This window comes from Adelges cooleyi, unplaced genomic scaffold (assembly GCF_023614345.1).
Source record: "Adelges cooleyi isolate 19-005CV unplaced genomic scaffold, UGA_ACOO_1.1 ACOO_flye_CR_arks_rails_tigmint_CR_PRNA_23, whole genome shotgun sequence".
In the NCBI taxonomy this organism is placed as follows: Eukaryota; Metazoa; Arthropoda; class Insecta; order Hemiptera; family Adelgidae; genus Adelges; species Adelges cooleyi.
Genome location: NW_026095893.1, coordinates 10,039,887 through 10,064,757, shown reverse-complemented (window position 1 = coordinate 10,064,757; position 24,871 = coordinate 10,039,887). Strand labels below are relative to the sequence as shown.

Here is a 24,871-nt window from a genome sequence, read left to right as displayed (position 1 = left end):
CCCCGGGACGAAGGCGATATTGCAGGCGGCGGGGACGCGCGACCCGTGTATGAATTACGGCCGTAAGGTTATAAACCGTGCCAAGAAATCCTATTAAGTATTATAATATGAAATACTTCGACCGACCTCCACAACTTGCTCGGCGCATACACTCAGAGTACGCGAGGTGTATATTCTATGTGTGTGTGTGTATGTAGGAATTTGATGATAACAATATTCTGTTTCGCCTTTGGGTATCTTCTAAATTATAATACAAATATATATATATATACATACATATTATATTGTATTTAAATTATCGGTTGAGTTATTATTATACCACAGGTCGGTCCTCTGGTATATTATTATGTACGTATAATGTAATATGTATTGCGATTCGCGGCCAACAGTTTTTTTTATAATATTATAAGAATAAGGAATCCTGAACGTGCTTAATAGTTCCAGGAAATACAAGAAGTATACAGTATCCAGTGTAAATATTATTTACAAGATTTTAACGCAAAATTTGCTAGTAATAATAATATGTAAAACCCGTTTATAATTACTGAATTACTCCACCTGACCCTATACAATGTAGTATAAAGTTTCCATTATAATTATTATCCATTACACGAGTTACATTTAAATACAAAAATTTAGTATTACGGACTAAATACAGTTCTAGCCAAATTGTTCTCGTGTATATATGTTAGACGTTAGTATGATATTATATCCAACTGTTAAAGTGTAGTGTTGATTCCTACTTAATTATCTACAAATACATCTTATTAAATATTTTTATCAATAAATCAAAACGGAAAACTGTTTGAAATGACAAGTCATAGTGACAATAAATTGAAAATCTATGAAAGAAAGACATAACGTCTTGCCACGATGCAGTGTGTTTTTTTATGTTAATCGTTATGAATAATTCAACTACAACGTAAAAGTATAATAATAAATAATAATACAAGGCATAACATAAAAGAACAAATTTGTACATAGATCGTAAACATGTAATTGTTTACTAAATTATTAATATTTTTTACGGTACATTTTATTCCGGGTTTTTATTTTAAATGCAAATTACTCGTTAAAATTTAAAATCGGTGACCGTTCGGCTTGCATTAATATTTCGGTGGTCGTTCCCGGGGGATAACTTTTTAATATAAGACGGCAGCGGTCGGAGGTTCTTTCGGCCGTATAAAACCGGACACAACACAAGCGTGCGTTGCTGTAATCAGTGGTGACATTTTTGTTGTTGGGGTTTTTTTTTAATTTTTTTTACAAGAGCCACGCGGGTCGTCTCGAACGTATAACGTTTAAATTAATGCGTGCACTTTTGTCCGCAAAAATGTATAGAGAAAAAAGGTTAACGCGATTCCGAGCGTGGGTGACGACCGGACGAGAGAAAGGGGTCGTGGTCGGAATACATTTGGCCCAAAAAACATAATGTTTTTCTAAAGTACGTGCGCGGTGTTGAATACGATATTTTTGTGTGTGTGTATGATTATAATAGTCGACCTTTATATTATATGTATACCACTGCAGTGGCAGTGACTACAACTTCGGGGTATGAAAAAGCGGATTGCCACGTATAGTATAATATAATAATATGTGTAATTGGACGCGTTTTGCTGTTGCGTTTTTCTCGAGCGCGCCTCCCCGCCACGCTGCCCCTTGTGCCTACTGCCGCCCGACGAGGGTCCAAACAAGAGGTGGAAATTAAATATTAATTTTTCCCGGCGGCGGCCATTGTTTTTTACAAACGGATTTCGAATCCCTTTTTAACGGCCACATAAGGTTTTTTCGGGAACTCGCACAATGCGCGCGTTTTTTCATTGTCCGTCCCGAAAGCACCAACCGCGCCTTTTCACCGCACCGGCAGGCGGCCCACCGCGGATATCATATATTTTTATTCTTAAAATTGGTCTAAACAAAATATACGGCCGGATAAAAAAAATATTTTTTACATTAATATATTTATTCCCTTAAAACCGACTCGTCGTCATATTATTATAGTTGATGCGTAAAACAACAGCAATGTGTTGTTACCTGTGTTTTGTAGAAATATACAGCAAAAACTACAATTCTATTCATCATACAACTTTTTTGTTCAAATATATAAGCGTCCAGTGTACAAAAAGCCATAATTCGTTCAACATTTAAAGTATGAAGAATTATTAATGATGTTTGGCAAAACACTTGTATGGCGTCCTCTTAATTTTATACTCAAAGATTAACTGATTTAGTGTAAGTTAATAATGCCTTCTTCTGTACTTAATGTGTACGATATACACGTATTTCCATTGTGCAACTTCAATATAATTACAGCCAGATAGTTTAAAAATGTCAAATTTAAAGTTAAAAAATAAAGAGAAAAAAGTTCTAGAATTTTAACATTTTAAGTTTTATGAAATGTGTCGTTTATCATCCAGATGAGCGAATTATAGTAACGCGACTACTAAATTATAAAACAATATAACGTTATTAAATTTCAAGCCTTCAGATAATATTGACCGAATAAATTACGTTTCAATACGTTTTACTAAAATCGTGACTTAAGTATTAGGTATTGTATTTTAGCAAACATCTAAAACGCTTCACCGTGTCCAAAAACGACATCGTCCTAAAATTGTTTTTAAATATAATTTTCGTCACGTAAAGAGGTACGCAGAGGCCAAAAGTTTAGGAAAACTACTTCATCTCGGGTCACGTATACAAGTGCGGCAATCCGGAAGGTTTTTGGGATCTCGCTGTAATATTTTTTTCAGCAAAATAATGGGTATGCGATAAACGCACGCGTGTGACGGTACAGTAGGTACTACTGGGGGAAACAAGAACAGGTAAAGTAAAAGGCGAATAGGGGAAGTCAAAATATAGCTGTTCGGTTAATGTTTCATCTGTATAACTGTACCCGGGAGAATATTCTTATCGGAGGCCAAGAACTCGACCAATAATTTAAACGCTCGCCGGTGCACCAGATAAGAAGAAGACGCCAAGTCCTGAGAGAACGAGATATATCGAACTTAACGCTTAGGTCTGTCGTAAAACTTATCTTAATAAGCACTCGCAGAACTCTAAGAAAATATGTTTGTCACGCAGTTTGTTCGAAAGACTTTGCTATCTCGGATGTTGCAAGCTTTTTTTTAAAAATTTTTTTTTTATCCTTAAATTTCTGTTCAATCAATGTTTATCCCTTTGCGTTCTGCTTATCACGTATTTCTCTCGGCGTCCTCACACCGCCGGTCCCCTATAAGTTTGTGGCCTCTAATTATTATTAAAACTTGAAACTGGCTAATTAGTTGACGAGTACCTTGGGTTTTCTCTTTCGCCTCCTTGTCACCCGCTACATCCGGTACAACGACCGGCGAGGCGAGGGGAGTCCAAATTACATTTTCTTATTCCGTTTCCCCGTCGCGTGCAATTATGAACAGAAAAACCCCTTGCCGACAATACAACGCAGCGGCTGTGGTAATTACAAGCACCTGTCCCGTTGTTTCCATGTGTCGAAGCTGTGACTGCATCTTTTCTCCTTTCCCGGAATTACCCCATTATTTTAACGCCCTCGAAATAAACCGTGCGGTTTTAAAATGTTTGTTTCCATCTAAAAAAAATAATTTCGAAATATTATTTATATTCTATGTATAGCTCCAAATAATAAGGTGGATATATTATTACTTGTTTAGTTAAAGCTGCCGCATAACTTTCAGGGGATAATTACATTTTTTATAATTATCGCGATTTTTATTTTTAAATAATATTAACAACTAACGCATGGAAAAAATAAAATAACATTCGTTATATTTTTAAATATTGTTTAGTGAAACAAAATCAAAAACAATTACAGCTACTTTGAAAAATATTTAAATAAACGATACAGTTTTGAGCAAAATAAAGGTACAACCCTCCTTATTTTTGTGGAACCCTCTTGCAAACCACGCTGGTGCCAGTCTGTTCTGCATATCGATATTAATATGTCCTATTAATTCTATCTCAGATCATCCCCTCGACTGAAACACCCTTTTACCTCCCTCGTTATTCTCATTTTGAACCTGTCCAAATCACACGATCTATTCTCTCCATTAAGATTTCAGTCGGTTCCATTCTTACACTGCCATTCATCTAAATACTCATTTCTTATACTAATTACACTTGTCACGCTAAGATTCTCTTTCTTCAGATTCGCTTCTCCATTATTTAACTAGAATTAGCTTTATATAATTTAAAACAATGTGACTATACGAGACTGTAGAAGTCCCTCTTATGTATTTACGTAACTTCATTGACAAATTTCTAATACCTGTCCATACAAATATTGCCATTTCTCTTTTGCAATTATAATAAGATGCTGAGTTAGAGTGTGTGTCTCACACTTCAATTATAGTTTCTAACCTTATGTTGTTTAATATCGCATAACTACTAATTACTATTATATTAAAAACAAAGGAATTGCGTAATTTGCCTTTATTGCAAAAAGTAATAAAACATTTTCAAAATAAAGATTTATTATATAATTATTATTGTGTTTGGTATAGTAGTCAATATTATCATAATTTTGTCCAAAATAAGTTACCCGGACGGTTGTTAGTAAAATAAATCAAACTAATACATTTTTATAAAATTGTATCCATAATACAGGTGTATAATGTATCTCTATTTAGATACTGCTATTATTTTAAAGCTTAATTATGCTAACAGGTAAATTATTAAGTGAATCTTGTCATATATTAAAATTTTGAATGGTAATTAAAAACAATTATCATCGTCTAATGTTGACACTAAATTCAAAGTAATCGCGATGTTAAAATGGTACTTTAATGCGAGCGTTTTAACTTATGCAGTTTTAGAGAAGTAATTTGATTTTATATCAAATTCGAAACTTGGTTGAAAAAGGTTTTCAGAAAACAGAATTTTCTAGCGTATAAAATATAATATATTTTGTCCTGACCCTTTTATGAAGTTTGAACAATTAAACCACAAAACTTTAAAATCAGAACATTAAAAAAGTTATTAAACCTTCAATACAAAAACCCATATTTGTTAAAATGAGTTAAAAAAAGTTCGTTGATTTTATCATTTATTTTTAGCTGTGTATTTTAGTTGTAATTTAAAAATTAAAATTACATTACTCTAAACTGAAATTACTTACTAGCTACAAATAAGAATGTTCGCCTCTAATTAAGGAAGTACCATAAGATTAAAATATAGTTATAATTTTATCAGTTCGAATGTAATAAAACGTTTGCGGTCAACTATAAATTATATTATGAAATAAATTAAGATATTGTAAATGAATTATGAAAACACATGGCAGTATAAAGTGTTGTATTATTGATTGTTATTAACTATGTATATAGCGTAGCTATAACCCGTCAACAATGACTGCTTACTAATTAGGTATTTCTAGTCGTTATACAGCGAATACTGTAGCAACGTACGAATAGAATAAAATTAATATTTAGTAAATATTAAATAATTACATATGTGCATTAAAACGAAACAGCTGATGCCAATCTTTTGTGAGCTGTTATTTAATTCGCGAATAGACGCAGAATTAAAAATCCGGCTCGAACCGTATTAGGACCTTTAATCGTTTAACTACGTTTAAAATGTCAGATCTCTACGTGCCGTATACTTAGCAAATTATGTTATGTACATTTTTTCTTATAAGTATATTGGTTGTAAATAAATAAAAAATAAAATGAAACGATTAAAAAAAAAGTGTAAATAGCAAATAAACCCTATATACCCTATATATAACCCTATGATAATTAGTAAAATGGAATGCTAAGTACAGTAAATATTGCGTTTGTGTGGGTTAAAATGAGTAAGGAAAAAAATAGACTGCATCGTTAAATTATAATGCGTGATTATTATTGACTGACATTATTTTAATTCCTAATCACCGCGTGAACCGTTATAACGAAATAATTTCGCAAGAGAAAGAGTGGGAAATCTTGATTTCTCTTGGTACAGCAAAACGATACAACGGAGATGAACTTAATAGTATACATATATACACCGGGCAAACGAGAAAACATTTTCCTCAGGACCAACCAATGGAAAGCAGCCGATTTTAATTGCTTTTTCCTCTTTTACTTATTCCCGGGCGCCACCGACGCCGTATGTATATATATATATATATATATATATATATATTATAAAAGGGTGGAAAATAAGAGAAGACCGACCGCGCGCCTTTAGGTACGAGGAGAAGGAGGGGTGGATGGTAGTTGAGGGGTGGGTGTTCGGTGTGAGCGGAAAAGAAAGGAGCGGCGGCGGCGGCGGCTGGAGGAAAAGTAGTTGAAACACAGCGCCGCCGTTTCCTGTTTGCAGACGCCACCGTGTACGGATCTATATTTTCTCAACGTTTTCCTTTTTCTTTCCGGGACGCGCCCGCGCGCAACGTCGCCGCCGCCATTTGTAATAACCCCCAGGCTTAAAATCCCTTACGTCGCCGCCGAGCCCTTACATACAGCTCTGCTGCCGCTACCCTCCGCCCGTGTTCTTTCTCTCGTTTACTCTTTCTCACACCCTCCAGCCATTTTACCGTCCCGCATACTTTTGCAACACGACTTGCACGGCGGCAGCGCTTTTATTGTGTGCACTCTTCACCGCCGCCCCCGATATTCTTCCACGGAGGGTTTTCTTCGAATTATTTCACATTTCAAGAGAGGTCCGATGCTGCGTGTGCATATAAACGGCTGTATAATATGTATGTATATATATATACGCTTAAGGACGTATCGATTTTTTTTTTTTATATAGCCGACCCTCGTAATACGGCCGTTGAGCGGTGGGCAGAACTTTTGTACGCTCAGAAAAGGGTTTAACAAATCTATGTAACAACGCCACGTGGGAAATGTAGATTTACAGCCTTCGAATTGATTTTAAAGTTTTTAAATATTTTGTATTCAAACGAAAATAACATAAAACCATTATATTATGCATAATATATTTATACGAAAATATCGGTAAAACGAAAATATAAATTCCCATTTTTTAAATTTCAACGATTTACTCATTCATGATGACTATAATTTAGATACAATACGTAGATATGTATCTAAATGAAAAAATATTGCTGAAAAAGTGGTTTAAAAGTCAAAATTAGAATAATTTATGGAATAACTCTACCCGTATAAAAAAATCTCAAGAAAAAAATTACAATCTAAAAAAATATAATATAGACCTATACATATTTGAGCTTTATCGTATACCTGAGAATTCTATTTAATTATTATAAAAGTACGTCTTTCCTTTAATATGGAGTACGTGGTTGTTATTACTAATTCCTAGAAATAGAAGAAAATAAGTCTTTTGAAATCTTAATGTACGCGATTTAACTAAGATTGCGCCACAATGAGTTTTAATAAACTTGTCTCAGAAGATGAACTTTTCAAAGAAACCGAGCTGTTAAAATTACATAAATACAAAAGAAAAAAATCGAGTTTTTATATAAACTCGAATAATAAGGGCAATTACAAATCTTAAGGTAAAGTTGTCAATATCCTAAAACTTATTGTTAGTTTAAAACTGTTTTCAAATCGCTCAGGCCAAAATTTAAATCCAGCCTTTTTCATTTGTTTTGTTTTGTATGTACGTAATTTTTGACAAAACTGAAACTAAATAAAATTAAAAAAACTAAAAAAATGCTTAGAAAAGTTCATTATTTTTCACAGGTTTTTGTACAATATTAATAGCTAAAGATTTATATCAATTTGTATTTCTTATTGTTATGTAAGTAGACTATATTAATTTTAGGTTCATAATATCAAGGTTTATCAACAAATTATTATTCCATTTATTATGTTTAATAATTCTAAGCTCTTCTGAATATTACATGAGAGAAAATATTCAGTTCACTCTACAACAATTTTAATAATTTTGTCTGTCATGTACTTTTAATACGTTTTCCGAACACAATTGTTATTAGAATCAAAAACTTCTGAATTATCTTTTGTTAATACAAATTATTTGTCAATGTAATAATCATATTTTACACCGGTCTCCTTAGACTTTTAAACTTGAGCCAAAATCATTAAGTCAAATTGAGAGCAAATGTTTGCTATCTGTAAGATTATTATTGGAACTATGATTACATTAATTAATACTAAAAGCGATTAGGTACCTATTTGAAAAAAATAGCGTTTTGCTATCATGTTCAAGTATAAGTATTTTACAACGCACGTTATCTTTTGCCTTCTAAGTTTAATCTCCAATTTAAGTCTTGGGTTTATTAGATACATACCTATGCGATTAACGTATCATAAATTATCAAAACAATATTTTTCTGTATACAGTACTCTTGCATAAACAAATATACCTACTTACAGACTAAACAGAATTATAGCTAAATTATTTACAGTATTATTTAGTATTTACCACTACTATAACGTGCATGTTTAATGTTAAACGCGCTAAACCCTTTCCCTTGTATTTACTTTAAATATTAATATAAATACTTCTAATTAATAGGCCTATACGCAAAATGTCTGTTTACTAAAGGGCTATATAGTGAAAAACGTGGTAAGTTGCAATGAACTATATGAACAATTCTCAAACTAACTGCTTATTTCTTAAAGTGATAAAAATAATTAAAAAGTATGGAAAAACGTAAAACTATAGAATTATACCCAATTAAATTTTATATATAATCATTTTAATACTAAATTCTGTTTTGTTTCTTTTGCGTGTGTTTCAAAGTTGCAAAAATGGATTATTTTATAAATATTGTGTACGAAAATATTTATTTAAAAAATTTAATTTACTAAAAATTAAAATAAAGTGTTTAATTTTTAATTTTAGGAATAGACATTAGGTTAATAATATAAATGCCATTCAAATATATATTATTTTCCTTAAAACATTGTTTAAAAGCCAGTCAACAAACAGAAAATAATTTTAAAAAAAATAGTAGGTAACTTTATTATCTATTCTAGTTGTTTAATAGTATTGTCGAGAGCCAGTGAAATTTCTTGATAAACAGTTCACTGGGTATTAAAAGTAGAATATATATGTATAAGTCAACTGTTTCATGCTCAATGAAAATGTAATTCCAACAACTATTAAATCTCTTCCATGGTGAATTTGCAATATTAGATAACATTTCACTAGGTACTATAAACTTGTGTGTGTTTGCGAATTGCCATAATTACTAAGGTTTATTCTTAACAAACGGCTGTAATTTATATTTCCTACCTATTAATATATTAATCGATAGATGCTATATAAAGTTATCTTAGTGCACAATTATTGTTGTAATAAATAGAGTGAATTAATTACTACTCCATCATAAATCTGCAAGACTTCTTAAAAAAAATAAATTTGTTTTCCTTATTTAAAAATTTAAACTAATAACATTTTTTTTCTTTATGAGCTTCTCTTGGTATACTATTTCTAATTCCAACAATTCTTAAAACTTCACTCAACTCAGAATATATTTGGAAGCTCGTCCCCTCTTATTAGCGATTAACAACGAACATAACTGTTCTTTGTTCATTTTAATTTCGAGGATCTTAGTTTCCAAGAGGTTTACATTTATATAAAGTCTTAAGCCCCTTTCTCCCTTTTAATTAGACAAATTTAAGAATAACTGTCTGTATACCTACAACATGTGCACATATTTCGCCGTTTGTTGCAGGCTATAAATGGTATATAAACTTGTTTATTATCAAAATTAAAAAAAATATCTTTCTGATTTTGAATAGATTTTAATTTCAAAAAGTTTCTAATTTTTAATTATAAAAGATACATAAATTATAACTATAAAGTATACTGTTCTTTAAAGTTATACGTTTTAGGTATAGATATTACTTTATATTTTTCTAATTTTTTTTTTTAACTGTATTATGCCTTTTATTTTTAATTAATAGCGATTTCTGTTTCCGTTATTATTAATTTTTTTTTTAGTATTATTATATTAATTCAATATTTTATAGTAAATTCTAATGTATATGATAAAAAGAGATTATCGGAGTATGTATATATGTACTGTCATCACTACTTGGCATATCATATTTCTGGTTTTATCTTTAGTTTTCGGATTTATCTACATGGATTTCCCGTCGCTATAATCATATTGTCTTCTTGATTACGTTCGTTAATAAAATTATCAACAACCTGACAGACAAAACGTGAGTTTCATACATTAACGTGAGATTAGTAACACAGCAAACGAGCGAAGAAAGGGGAAATGTGCATTCTTGAAGACGTCTAAATTTTGACTTTCTTGCAACGTCACCCCATAAATCTGACAAAGCTGTCTCGTCTTCCCGTTCCTTTTAATGGGGATAATTTGATAAACCAACGACGGTAGTATGTGTGTGTGTGTGTGCGCGCATTATGTGCTGTTGGTAAATTTATCTAGACAGTACGGATAAATGTCTGCATGTAGTATCAAATTATTTTTGACTTGATTTCAATTAGGCTATTTACAAGAAGTGTGGATAGGGAATTTTCGTATATGGACGCAGGCGAGATGCGGTGTAAAGTAGTGGAGACGAGCAAACTCGTTGCTGTCGTCTAAGAAGCTATCCGTCAGCGCCTGTCAACAAAATTTTCCAACAACACACACACACACACACACACACACACACATATACACATAAGAAGGAGGAGCCGCTGACACCGTAATTTCCATGAATACGCATGCGAAGTAAAGCCTTCTCTGCACCAAAACATTCACACACGTCATACGGCTCCTTTGACCCAGCCAACTTTCTATCCTTAATACGACTGCGACGTTTGTACGAATGGTAAATATGGGAATAAAAGGATACAACAGGAAAAATGGACAAAGAGAGGGTGAAATAAGAGAAAGACAATCCGCGATGGGAGGATGAGTATAGCACACGCGAAAAAGGTTTCTCGTTTTACCCTTCACACACCCTTTAAGCGCCCCCGTACCTTCGTCAAACCGGACGTGACACGTGACATGGTCTATTTGCGGGCACGCCAGTCGTCGCGCAGTGGTATTTCTCAACAGTCAAAAGTTACACGAAGGAACAGGACAACGTTTTCGCATGAAATATTATTGTTCAGTATAATAATAAGAGACTGCAGTAGTTGGCGGCAAAGATCATTTCAAAATAATATAATATTTCTAGTATTGGTTTACAAAATGGGCTGAAAAAAGATATGTTTCCACCAAACCACTAATAGCGTATACAAAAAAACATATAGGCATATACTTAAAAAAAAAAATCAGGCCACTCACTGATGGAATAAGCAGTTCAAAGTTGACTAATTGGTATTTTAACAATGTAATGGTTCGAAATTCAAGTGTAAAATGTAGTTAAACATGTTTATGCGTCGGTGATTTATAGGAGCCCGTCGTTGTTGAAACTTCTAAAACGACTTTTCCGTATTGTATACGAACAAAGGAATATCTTCGTCGTGCCGGAAAATCGTTATAGAGAGAACAATAATGGAAAAGCCCAAAGACTTAGCTACACGGCCATAGTTTTCAAAAGGCTCTTTATTCTGGAAAATGTATGATGAGAAGTACCTCTATTTTTAGTATTATATAAATGCGTTTCGCTCGTTATAACCTCGTCGACGGCTTATACGCTCCGTCGGTTCTTAAAGAACAATATTTTGAAAACTTAAGTGGCACTGGTATTGCCGTTGCTTTTCTTGTATTGTATTATTATTATTGTGTAGGTATGGACTTGGCAAGTTTAATCATCGTCGATGTCTTCTTTCCAGCCCATCCTTCAAGTTAATGCTCGTTACGCACTAATGACGGATCCGGTATTAGATGAATATATTATTTTAGAAGAGCACGTATTCAAATGAAACTAACGATATTATTTTACATGTGCGAATCATTGAGCCACATTAATATTGCATCACTTTAAGATCCGCACAGAACTCTAGCGAACCTTTAAGCGTTTCTCGAATGTTTGACGGTGGAAAAAAAATCAAAACACGAAAGTTTCTCAAAGTTTGCCACACGTGTAGCAATGTTAATGATCCACTCCAGAAACTTCAAAAGGGAACTAGTAATAAATTATACTAGTCATTCCTTTCACGTCTTATTACGACATCTAATACTTCTCTTCGAGATAATTTAATGTACCCAATTTTCGTGCAGTATGTTACTAACAAATTCGTTTCGATACGTTCGAAGAATCCTAATTTAAAAAAAAATAAATTTATTTAACTGTAATTTTAATACTCATTATTATCGAAAAATGAAAAACAACTTTTACAATTTAATTTATAATTAACATCTTATAAATCCCATTACGATTATTTAATTAAAGCACGAATATTATAGTGAACAAAGTTATATTTTTACTTACTAGTCTATCTTCAAAGATAGTTCATTAAGATTATTTGAATAACTTATTAAAATATTGTGTTAAGCGTTTCTTATAATAGTCCAAATAAATGTCAGATGGTTTTTGTAATTACTGCACATTTTATAAGTACATTTTTAGTTAATGTATAATATTCATACAAACATACCGCTCTGTGTGATCTAATATAGTATTATGTCACAAATCGTTAACAATCATTTTATAGGCAAATACTCGAATAATTTTGATTTATGTATGATGTATTATATGTAATATAATAAAAATAATAAATTTAAAATTATTATTAAGCCTAAATTATATTTAAGTTAAAGTCAGTGAAGTATGGCCACCTTAGATACATAAAAATGTATACCGTGGTGTTGCGGACTCGTACGCAAGCTGTTAAAATATAATATGTAATACCTATGTGAAAACCTTTAATAGAGCCTTGCAAACCTTTCTCTTATCGCTTTCCCTTATCTCTCTTTTTAATAAATTCGTTAATTTTTTTAACCAGAGGAAGTATAATTTTAACACAGTCACGCCAAAAGCCTCATTATTTTTTTCAATTTTAAAAGATAAAGATTAAACTAAATGTAAGTTTTTTATTTGTATGTGTTGAATTATATCGTACATCAATTTCCAAATCTTTTATACATCTATAGAAGAAAACTTATATCCATCTCTCATAAGAACGCAGTAAAATAAAGGTTACAATTTTTACTTCTTTACAATTTTAGAAAATCAATAAAAGCATTTTTAATAATTGCTATATTTACCACATTAATTCTATTTAATAATATAACTAAAAATTGTAATAAATTAATTATTTTAATAAATATACAATGTTTTCAGCTATCCTATGTTAAATAAACGCATATTTTATATTATAATATTCATAAATATACTGCAATAATTTGTTGCATTTTTCACCAATATATTTACACGTTAAATCGGGCAAAATTACCATTGGCAGAAAGGGAGAGTTACCGTACAGACAGTGCGATGTGTACATGGCAGAGTGCGTTTATTGTCGAATGTGCTTAAGTCTCGACGGTGGTTTAAAACGAACCTCGAGTCCGAGAGAAAAGCGTGGCGTAACTGCAGATATATTTAATGTGAGACAACGCAGGGCGCGGTGGAGGCTCGAGGGTGGTTTTACTACTTTTTCGGAGAGCCCGACGCCCCTCGCACCCAGCCCTACAAAGGCTCATTTCGCAAAACTTTGTTTGCCGTTAAGGCGACGAGATAAGGCGGACCCGGCGGCGGATTTTAATGGTATTTAAACACGCACACACACACAAATATTACAGTAGCAATAACAAAATCTCTCGACGAAAACCCCTTCCTCGCTTATGCTCACCTCCCGTCATTTTCTTGCAGTCTTGTATATCGTAAAACCAAAAGGCCCTTAAAACTTTATCGCACTTTACCGGCCGGCGGCGACTGCGTTGGTCTTAAGAATACGACAGGCGGCATGGAGAAACTCTAGTACTACTCTAAATATATATATAGAATATACACGAATTAGATAGTAATAATAATACCCGCTTAGTTGTAATATATTGCAACAGAATCGTTAAAATTACAATAAAACGTGTTGCCATTATTTTATCCTAAGTTTCACCGCCTTACATCGCTATAACACTTACATAGAAGCTATTTTAAAATAAAAGACGCTGAGGTTATTAATGTCTATTTTTTTTACCTAGTTGTGTAAATAAGGCAACGTTGAGAATAATTGCACGAAATAGCTTTGTAAAATATAGTTTAACTGAACCAGTCACCGCATTTCATACCGTTTTCGTACTTCAGTTGCTTGTTTCTGAAAAGTTTCTTGCCCATTTTATACTCTGATCGTCTCTATGCTGTTAATATTAAAATTCCATTCGTGTGCCTTTCGCTTGTAACACGAACGTCGCAAGCACAGACCCCCATCGTTGGATTGAAATTCAAGGCGTGGCAGTATTTCGTATTATACTTAAATATATATATATATAATATTTATATATAAAACGTGCTTCATCCTGAATACGTTCTACCGGGTGAGAAAGGCACACTAGGCAGAGACGAGAGAAAGGGCTCTTTCTCGAGTTTTGTATGCGATAAAATTTATGCAAATCCTAACAACAATCAAAATGGCTGCTTCTTATATAGTACGTAGCCTTTATACAGCAGCAACATTAAATTATAAGAACAACAAAACTTTTAATTGAGTCTTGGATTCTCTTTGTTTATGTTGTTATTATCGCATATTTTATGCAAAAAGCGTTCTATATGACATTTTCGAAATTCCGTAGACGTCGGTGGTTTTATTTCTTAGCTGGAAATATAGGTATACATGCAATAGCCGTGCTGAACCAGGGGAATTGGGTCACGTGCCCTGAGGTAACAAGGGCGGCAAAAAGAATGGTTGCCCTAGGGTAGAATAGTTAGCGCAATACTATTTATACATATTGATAATTTTATGAACGTGTAAGAAAAATCTGTCTACAGGAAAAAATTATCATGGTTTTTTTTTTTTAAATAAAAATTCTAATTATACTTAGAGAAATTTGTTCACAATAATTTTGTAATCTATTATAATTATAATACAACACATTTAGTGTAGATATACAATAAAGGTGATTACTAGCCTCGGTTTTGTGGTTTTGTTACAAAAATAAGTATAACTGTAGGTTTAATATTGTCTACTTCGTTACTCCAAATATAATCATATGCAAAAACTTTTTTCTTTAATTCTTCATCCTTTCAGCTCCGAATTTAGAAATATTTGTTTAAGACCATTTAAAGTTGAAACTAATACATCTAGTGTTATCTTATTAAGTTAAATATCGGTTTGTAGAGCAACCGATATTCGAATTTCAAAATTGACTCGAACACGGAAGTCAAAACATTGACATTACAAAAATCCAGAAAAAATAGTTTTGTGCGGACATTTTTTGCTGATTTCGAGGTTGGTATCGGTGTACTAACACCGAAACTTTGCCCATTATAAACAGTTCAGCTCTACATGAGTTTACTCTGATATCGCACATAACAACAAGTAAGAGGTCCAAAATCACAGAATTGGAATTTCATTGTTGTCGATATGCTAAACTCGTGCTTAATTTTTGATTATCTGTTAGAAATCATGCACATAATACAAGCAAATTTATTATTTAACCGTAATTGTGTTTGTATTTACATTTTTAGTATTTTGTATACTTGAAATACATAAAAAAATTACATAAAAAATCAAAAAATCTGGCAACACTTATATACTAGAGGGATTAAAAGAATAATTAATACATTACATTGATTATTGTTTATAGTGTTTTATTTATTTGGCACACATTTTTGTATAGGCGCATTACTATAAGTTTAATGCTGTTTATTAGCTGTTGCTATTACCAATCAGTAATAAGCAAAATACAATATATTACAATGTTTTTATCGATATTTATACTTCAAACATATAAAAATTTGTGATTTAATTCAGAATAGCCAAAAATACTGTTAATAATATAACAAGTGTAAAAATAAAGGTACTATAGAGTTGTATCTATTATAAACAGAGTCGAGCAATATTTATTTAAATAAACTGAATTCGCTTAAAACCATAAACGATTGGTTTTTTTTTTTTGTTATTATTTGAATAAAATAAATATGATTTGTTTAATAAATTAAAATAATTAAATAAAACCGAATTTAAATGATTTTTTATTCAAACAAAATATATTTATTTAAATTATGAATAAATCATTTTAATTTTAATACGTTATTTCGACGAGTAACATTTTTTTTTAATAATGCTAAATTTGAACAATATACCGTAGTGGAAGTTGATAATTTAAATATTAAAAAAAATCACAAATAAATGATAGAGATTAAACACAATGTTATTAATAAAAACTTAACGTAAATACAACTAAATTGTATTCTTATTACAGGGGGGTTGTAAAACAAAGTTACATTAATAGAATATACGAAATAGTAGTGCTTGGACCTTTTTACAAATGGGTTTTATATCCTACGTTTAGATGAAACTCTTCATACTTAAATAACTTTCAATTAAAATAGACATTACTATCCATGCTATATAGGGTGATTTTTTTATCATGAGCCACTCAATATCTCACTGAGTTTTATTAATAGTTTAAGTTTTTTTTTCGTAGTGTTATTATATAATGTGATCTCAATTTTCCACAAATTATTATGTTTCTACCCCCCTCCTAAACTAGATTTTTTGATAGCAACTTTTGAAACTTAAATGGTAACATACATATTTTTTAAACTTATTAAATTAAGAATATTCTACTAACAATTCTGACTGGTCGATAACCAATTTTGGATAACTATTTTTTAAGTTATTGAAGTTTCAAATTAGGGCAAGAGGAAAGGTGGAGTGCAGTTTTATTTTTATCTGCGTGCATTTCCGAACCGCACTTCCCTCCCCATCCTAACTTTCAAACTCTTATAACTTTGGTGTGAGTGGCTCATGATATAAAAATCACCCTGTATTACAAAATAAATATGAACCACAAAATATAGTATTAAATATTTATTATACTATAACAAATTATAATAATGTTAGTAAATTAATATTTTTAAATAAAAAAAAATAGTCGACATGCTTTTTAATGTCATCTGTTTCAATATAAAATTTAAAGGATCCATATAATACCTAAAAAAATAAAGTATTCCTTGTATCAAGCTAATGGTGTCTACTGTATAGGCGACAATTTCAAAATTAAGCTTATACAAAATGGACGTTATGTTAATGGATTAATCATATTGGAAACGGTAGATCACATCACATTATATGACGTATGACAACTACACAGGTTGTTTTAATTACATTTTTTGGTTTATTTACGTCAAGCGATAACCGCGGTTCACCACGTGTCAGTAGAAATTTGAGTAGACGTTTTGATGAAAACACAACGGCGTATTCTTCCGGTGCCGCCCACGCCAAAATTCTCGTGGAAACCCGTAAAATTGTATTACGCCGCTGATTTACGGGGCTACATCCGAGGAAGAGCCTTTTGATACATTATTACATAATAAATCAAATTTAACGCCCGATGTTGGCGAAATTAAGACGAGTTGACGACGGTGGTGGCGACGAGAGAGGGCAACGTGTACGCGGCCGAAGGGGAGAGGATCCATAATTTAAGACTTTCTGGGTACGGGCTCCGGAGTTTAAAACTAATTAATTTTACCGCGAACTCGTCGGGTTTCCACTAGTTCTATTATATATATATATATGTGTGTGTGTGTGTGTGTGTGTGTGTGTGTGTAAGAGTGCGCGAGGAAGAGAAGGTCTGATGAACGTGTACGAGGTAGTGGCGGAGCGCGAGAACACTTAAAGTCGTCCGAGGTTGGTTGAGGGTACTCGGGCGCGCAAAATTCCTAAGTTATTATTCGTCGAATATATAATACTTTAGAATGAAATGAGAGAAAGAGACGATGAGATGAACGATAAAGAAGAAGAGAAACGGCGAACGGAGTGCGGCGGTAGCGGCGATGCTGATGTAAAGAATACCAAGACGCCGACGACGGCGGCGACGGATGTAAAGGGGAAAAGTTTGCCGGTGAAAACTTTCGGGGCCGCGTCGAGAAAACTGGATAAATAATAATTATTAAGGATTCCGGGCGGCACAACACTGCTTCTATTCTGCCAAAGGCGTCGGTACTGTGTTATGTAATTATTCAGAAATATGTAACAACGTTATAGGAGAGTACCTCAAAATTGAACTATTATTATCCAGTTCCAATTCAAACATTTTATTTTTATTTTCATCATCTGTAAAATAGTAGCGAATGTGACACACAGATGATACAATCATTATCAACCTCTTAGAATCTTCTTAGAATTCCAATTATCGCATTTAAATTGAAATCTAATTATTACGAATAAATCAAATAAAATCATTTTTTCAATTATTTACAATAAAATTTTTTTTTAAAATTAAACTAAAAATGTATGGATATTGCATTTGAACTATGTAATCAAATACTATGTATAAATAAACTATACGGGTAAATGAAACTAATGTTAAACTAAAGTTTAAACTAATTTAAATGTGCATTGAATACATCTTATTGTTATCATTAAGTTATATTTTATAATATTATACGTATAATATATAGTATATTGTGTACAAACAAAATGCGTTAAGCCATTTTGGAGTATCTAGTCTTTGGCTGTGTGCTTAACAATAAGATACATCTGCGGTGTGTATAAACGACGAAACCCGAAAATGTGGTAAGTCTATCGGTCATGCGGTTTCCTTTAAGGTCGACTATAACACTAAAGGGGTAAATTACACTTGTGGTTTACGTATGCAATATTTTCGAGACTACACCGTAAACAATAGGAACTCGTTAAAAGGTGACCAAACACAAAACGCCGCGAGGCTTTATTGTAAACTTTTTGAGGTATGACCTGAAGTTTTGAAAATATCTAAAAGGTGTGTTCGCAATAAATATGACACGCTGTCATTTACTTAGTACAGCAATTAACGTAACGGTTGAAATTAAATTGTTAAACTATTGGCGGTCGTGTGGCAGCACTGAGTGCTGTTATCAAATTGACTTCTTATGATAACAAAAAGGCACGCCCGCCGGAAGGTCAATATTACTCAGTATAATAATATAAATAAAATAGTAGCCATCTGCCTGTAATATTACCTACACAAGAATACAACTACTATCAATAATTATTACGGTCTTGTATTATCACCAGATGGTTTTTAATTTAATTATTAATACAATAAATAAAAACTACTTTGTTAATAGAAATCTACAAAAGTATATTATTGACACACTAAAAATAATGAAATTAAAAAAACTCACAAAAACTTTATAATATTAATTTAAACCACATTTATACTAATTGTCCCTTTAATTGCTATTTTTTTGCAGATAAATTTATAAACTATCAAAATTTAAAACTATCAACTAAAACAGACACAATCATTTGTTTTTCTGCGGTTTTAAGAGAAATAAGTTTTAAAAACTACATTTTTTTAAAAAAAACCTTCTACCCAAAAATTGGTCATATAGGGCAATACATTTCAGTTTAACCACGAGAGGGTGTCCTTAGCCATTGTGTACATTAAAAGGTAAAACGTTATTAGTTGTTTATACGTCTTGTTAACCTCTTTAAATTTCTATTATTCGTAAAATAAACTAATATTAATTTGTTGGCGTTACTTAATAAAATTAATTGATTGCACGAACCTTCAATGAAAACTCACAAGGGTAGGGATTTATGGGTCTTTAGGAATTTCCTCTTGATTCTGTTTTTGCATCATGACGAAACATTATAATTACTATAATTGTCGTTCAATTTGTAAAAAGGATATTAAAAAGCCTCGAAGATGACGGGTTAAATATAACAAAACAATACAGCCTGTATAATAGATGTCGATTGACGAAAACGTTCATTATTATAAATTATAAAGCATAGTGTGAAAAGGACACAACGTAAACAAACCCGGCCTCGATTATAACGTTGAACTCACATTAGGGCTTCCTTTTAAAAGGTTCTATATTCATGTGATTGGCGACACAAAGTAACCAACCGTATGATATAATGTCGCGTGAGTTATTGTAACACTGTTCAGTGTATAAGGATACAGAGAGGTATATACAATTATTGAAAATCGAGTGAAGCAAGAGTGTACATTACATTGTGGCAATTTTACGAGCTTTACACAAAGACACCACGAGGGTTTTTATCATGACAAAAATTCTGTTGGCGTCTATATAGTATATACATAACGAAAACGGTGTAAATGATAAATTTCAACTTATCAACAATTATTAACGTTTTGTCGTCGTATGATCTATGCGTCCCGGAGGAGACTATTAAGGTTTTTCATCTTTCGTTAATAATTATTATAGTCGACATGAGGACCAAGTACAGACAACACCGACGCCTTTCCCTCCGGCACCGTTTCGATGTCACCCCAGCCTGTGCTGCATGCATGTAGCCAGTGAAAGTTTTCTGAGGAATTCTAAGGTGAACGTGCCGTACACACCGCGGTAATTGACTTGCCGTCCCTGTGCTCTGTCCGCGTCGCCACTAGTAGGTACACAAGCCAGGTCGATTTATCACGGATACGAATGGTTGCAAACGGCGGTTGTGTGTGTGTGTGTGTGTGCGAATACGAAGACGGATGGATAGGGACTAGGGGAGTGGATAGTGTAATTTCGTTGCCTTCAGGCGCACTCTTTTGAGTAATGCCATTCTGACGGGCGGGGGTCAAGGGGGAAACTTTCAACTTGTAATTTATGACTCGGCGGTAGCTCTCTCGCGTTGTTTTGTATGCAACTTTCTTCGCGTGTACGCGAATACTTGTTATTATATACTCGAGAGTCGTAGGCGGGAGGGTGCTGACCCCTCCTCCTTCACGTCCATATATATATATATATATAGCGTACATCCGTTTTCTTGCATACAGGTTCTTGTCGAAATAATTATTGACGAGCACCGGAGACTTTTGTCTCGAATGCTCGGCCCGGGGATTAATCAACCACCCCACGGGCCCCCTTTTGCACAGTTCGTCGCTAAGAAGAGAAATGACAAAACGACTTATTGTCGAGCAAAACTACCTCGTTCTTTAATATGATGGAGCTTCGATGTCAAAAACACTCTTGTTATATCAGTCACTTCAACGGCATAAAACGTCAGCTGTGCCGGTAAATCACTGCAAAATGATTGCCACCACTATTGTTTTGACAATTCGTTTATTAGAAAATCTACGCTCGATCAGAATGCAGTTGATAATAACAACCTAAAGCATACACTGTGACCGAATACTATTGTAGTTTTTAAGATCACTTCAAAGTGTAAACTCTAAAACCGGAAACCCCATAAGACATCAATAATATCTTAATTCTTACCTACAAACATTTTTTTTAAAAATACAGATAAACAGTGTTAAGCACACAAATGGCGACAGATTTTATTTGAGTTCGCGCCGTCAAGACGGGATTCTATCAACCGTCCACCAATAACGATAATAATATGTCGAAGGTACTTCTTGACGTCGAATAATTTGCATAAAATCTGTCGTCGTTTATTTATGCTTATCAGTTATCAGTTATCTATATATATTTTAATATCAATGCTACAACTAAAAAAATAATCTGCCAAAAAATTATTAAACTTTTAAAGTATATAAATTATTATTATATTTTTATCTTTTCATGTTTAAAGCACCGAATAAAAAATTATGTTAATTGAGTAAGTGAGGAAAATATTTATACACATTTATGTGTATTTTGCAATTCAATAAGTACAAATTCACAGTTTTGTTGTATTAAATTAATGTTTGACATTTATATAGCTTAGCAGTTGAAACATTTTTTTCGTTTATATGTTATATTATCTCCCCAATTACTAAAAATTAATAATACCCAAATAAAATGAAAATAATTGTATATATATTGTATAGCAGTTTTGAGATCAAAACGATCGAATTTTTAATCAGAATGTTTGGCAGACGACAACTTTAATTTGTTATTTATTATTATTAATATTATAATTATTGTAATATACAGCTGATATCCTATGTACACTAAACCGGCGGCTAATTTCATGCTGTTATTTTCTTTCGGCGTTGGAGCTGCCTCGTCATAGAATAGTATAGAAAGATATTATCTCATTAATTAACAGAAACAAGACGACTTCTGTAAAAAAAGTCCAAAATTGTTTTTTTGTTTTTTCATGGATGTGCAAGTAAAACTTGCTATAAATTGTTAAGAGAATGTTTTTGTAACATTTTTTTTAATTATCCTGTAAAATTGATATTTTCTGGAATAAAGTGCTTTACTACGGGAGCTTTTTGTTTATTTTAATATCACTTAATTAATTTAATTAATTTATATTAAATTAATTTTTGTTTTATTTTGTTTATCTTGATATTTTTTAATTAACGCAGTAAAGCAATACAAATTAGTAGTAAATATTATTATTACTATAATCAAAAATTAATGTTTGCAACAATTTTATTGAAATTAGAAATAAATTATATGTACTAAAAATGTTAAGTTTGTTTATTAGTTTAAAAAATATTAATCTAATTAATAAAAAGACAAATCATTTTTTTTAAAGTTTTTTTAAGTAGGGATCAGAGTATCAGACAAAGAGCAACGCCAATTAAGTTAGAATAGGGAGCTAATTTTGAATCCCAGCAAGAAAATTTCTCTCGGCAAAATATCAACAGGCTTTTTTTTTTTGTAAAAAGGGTCCATTGAGTGCGGTAGAGGTTTGTAAAAACGCAAACAACAGGTGATGCCCAAATGGCCTTTAGTGCAATAAATTACTGACCGTTTACCCCTTGAATACAGTGTTTTTATCCAAACATATTTTATTGTTTGACCATTTATGGCCCCTTTTTTTTAGTACGGTATACCTTTTTTTCTGTGGTATTCTCATTTCCTTTTGTGTAATTCCTTTACCAGCACAAACATATTCATGCAACCACTTTTTTTTATTTCTCTTGGGCCAACTCAATTTTCATGTCGAATAAAAAGTATCATATCATTTATATTTTACAGTATAACACAATTAGTTTTATTGTTATTCCGTAAAATAATTTAACATTTTTCTTCTTGTTTTTATTATTTTTGTAATTTCAACTTTATTCTTGATTACAGAAACATTTTTTAATTGGATTAAATACCAAAATCCACGTATTAAACTCGGATTTCGATTTGGATTTTGAATATCGTGTGTTTAAAGAGATAATAATAAATATTAACAAATAACACAGACATCTTTGCGCGATTAAAATACCGGCATTTTTAACTGACCTAATATTATTATGTTTTGTTGCAGGTATATAAATCCAGGTGTTGAATATTATGTAGTGTTAACACTTATCTGAGGTCTGAGAGGATTGCTTCTTGCTCATTGAGAAGCCGATATTATGTTTGTTTGGAGGCTTCTAAGCATTGATCATTCGGTTTGTCCTGCAGCGAATTTGCTGTGTAATGACCTACGAGAAGACGACCACGGCACATCGAGGGCTATGGAGTAAACATGATTAAGGGCGTGCTGTGGACGACGGTCGATGAGTTGGAAAATTAACGAATTAACTGCCGCCGATTTTGGAATGGAAAGTGAACAGTGAAAATAATTACTGTCAACGAGCGCATTCCGTTGGTATAATGTGCAACACGCGACCAAAAATCTATTTTGCGTGCCGGCCGTCTGATAGAGTGGAAACTGTAATACTTTGGTTAATGACGATTTCCAATAATAATCGTTTGCGAGCTTCTACCGGTCTACCATTTAATAACCACTCCTTTGTCAACCTGTACACTTAAACGGTCGTGGCTATTTGTGGACACGTTATTTTAATTAGACGTATATTCCAAAAGACCACGACGGGCTGCTGTCTACGTAGGTATATCTCTGAGAGTAAACTTTGTTAGCCTCTATAGACCTTGGTAATAAATGTGTACAATACATATATTATTGAAAAATAATTTGACTAACATTAAACGCATACTAACATAAAAATATATACATAAAGTTACATTTAAAAGTTTTGTAAAAATTAAAAACGTAACACCACTTTGTCGCGTCTCTTCAGTATAACGTCCAAGAATTATTTTACACATATAGTTCAAATTGTAAAATTATAAAGATAAATTATTATTAATGGGTAAGATAACTTTAAGATTATGAAAAAAAAAATGCAATTTTTATTATGAAATTATCAATTATGTTTTTCTTAAAATTGTAACGTGCATATTAGTATAACACCTATAGTTAAAACCTTTTTGCTAAAACTAAAAATTGTATTTAACAAATTACTTTGATGATTCCCATTTTTTGTATATAATTACTCCATTTGTTTTTTTTTATACATTACTCATTTCTTTTAGGCAATTATTATAATATACTAGTATCTGTTATATTATAGTATTATTCTAGAAACAAATCAAATATGATATCGATTTATAATAGGTTTATGAAAACAAAATTGTAAACAACTGTAAATTGTATACGGTCGTATTTAAATATTATTAAAAATATATTAATTTTACAGAAACCGGCGAAATATCATGTGCTGCCCTCTACACTTGAAGATCAACGTGAAGTTGAAGTTTTGCCGAACGAAATGCCATCTCTTGAACCCCAAAAACGTCCCGGATTGACACTAACAGTCACAAAATTGTGGAATACAGCTACATTTGTTAAACTAATAATAATGATAATGTATGAGTGATTATTATATTATATAAATTAGAAAACATAGGTTTTTTATATTATCAGATAAGTAAAACATTAATATAACTGACATTAAAATTTTGTAAAAAATATGTTCTACTTCATTGTCACTTTTTACTTCGTACCTGCATAATATGGATAAAATGAAATATCCTAATTGCCTAAAATGTATAATTTATTAAAAACTGACTATTATAGAGTCATTTTTTCCATTGGTGTTTTGATAATTGTTCAACTTTTAAAACTTACACCCAAAATCTACATTTATTGAAATATTTTTTAAATAAATACTAAAATTTACTTTTGGTCATTTAAAAGAATAAAAAAGGTGTATATATATAACATAATA

General features: G+C 31.8%; 1 long non-coding RNA gene across 1 annotated transcript in view; it reads left to right on the top strand.

Annotated features, from left to right (window-relative positions):
- The window catches only part of LOC126835765 (uncharacterized), a 30,260-nt gene extending 5,673 nt beyond the window's left edge, over nt 1-24,587 (top strand). Inside the window, exons 2-3 of the long non-coding RNA XR_007685248.1 lie at nt 23,122-23,692; nt 24,341-24,587. This is a non-coding gene — a long non-coding RNA (uncharacterized LOC126835765). The remainder of the gene's footprint in view (nt 1-23,121; nt 23,693-24,340) is intronic.
- The last annotated feature ends 284 nt before the right edge of the window (nt 24,588-24,871 follow it).